Raw genomic sequence first — 1,122 nt, 5'->3', positions numbered from 1 at the left:
AGAGTCCTAACTCTTTTCCTCATTCTCTTTCAACCTCCACATATTTGTCTAAATATTAATTTCACAGTCAGGTGATGAAAACTGAAAATTGTGTTGCGTTGTGGTCTCCCTCAGCAGAATCAAATGGAAGAGAACTATCACTTCATTCACTAATCAACTGTCACTGCATTTATAGTACAACTCAAAGTAACACTGGAATTTTTTTTGCTGCACTGTGCACCGCAGTTAATTTCAAACTTGTCCCTCAATTTATTTCTGTGTTACTATCTGTAAGGTCTGTTTTTTTCATCTATGGTATTTTTCCATAGTTTTCTCTTGTCTATCATTTTCTTATTCTCCTCCTCCTTAGTATGTAAACTCCTTATGGGTGGTAAAGTGTTTTTGTGTCTATTGTTTGTCTTATGCCGTTGAGTCGTCTCCGACCCATAGCGACATCATGGGCACATCTCTCTCAGAATGCCCCACCTCAATCTGCAATCGTTCTGGTAGTGTCTCCATACAGTTTTCTTGGTAAAAATCCAGAAGTGGTTTACTATTGCTTCCTTCCACACAGTCAACTTGAGTCTCCCCCCTAGACTCTCTCCCGTGCCTCTACTGCCCAGCACAGGAGAGTTTTGACTTGTAGCAGATTGCCTTCCACTCGCTAGCCACTGGCCAAGCTAGGAATGGAATGGGTATGCCTCTGCTCGGCTCTCCCTCCCATAGTAGAGACTGGTAGGGGACTGGAAACTCTCCAGGTGTGACCCTGGGAGAGGGTGTCTATTGTACTGTTCCAGATAGTAATAGTAGTGGTGGTAGTAGTACTAATAGTAATGATAATAATAATAATGATGGTGTTTGTTAAGCACTTACTATGTGCAAAGCACTGTTCTAAGCGCTGGGGGGATACAAGGTGATCAGGTTGTCCCATGTGGGGCTCACAGTCTTAATCCCCATTTTACAGATGAGGGAACAGAGGCAAAGTGAAGTGAAGTGACTTGCCCAAGGTCACGCAGCTGATAATTGGCGGAGCTGAGATATTAACAGTAGTAGTGATAGTAATAATAGAAATGGTAGTAGTAATAATATAATCATAATAATTTTGGCATTTGTTAAGCACTTACTATGTGCAAAGCACTGTTC

General features: G+C 41.6%; 1 non-coding gene across 1 annotated transcript; it reads right to left on the bottom strand.

The window, feature by feature from the left end:
- Nucleotides 1–617: 617 nt before the first annotated feature.
- Nucleotides 618–755, bottom strand: LOC119927924. Its single transcript, XR_005450889.1, has one exon. It is a non-coding gene; the product is annotated as a small nucleolar RNA SNORA7 (small nucleolar RNA).
- Between the last annotated feature and the right edge of the window lie 367 nt (nt 756–1,122).

The sequence above is a fragment of the Tachyglossus aculeatus genome, chromosome 4, assembly GCF_015852505.1.
Source record: "Tachyglossus aculeatus isolate mTacAcu1 chromosome 4, mTacAcu1.pri, whole genome shotgun sequence".
NCBI lineage: Eukaryota > Metazoa > Chordata > Mammalia > Monotremata > Tachyglossidae > Tachyglossus > Tachyglossus aculeatus.
Note: the sequence above shows the minus strand (reverse complement) of the source record. Positions and strands in the feature narration are given on the sequence as shown.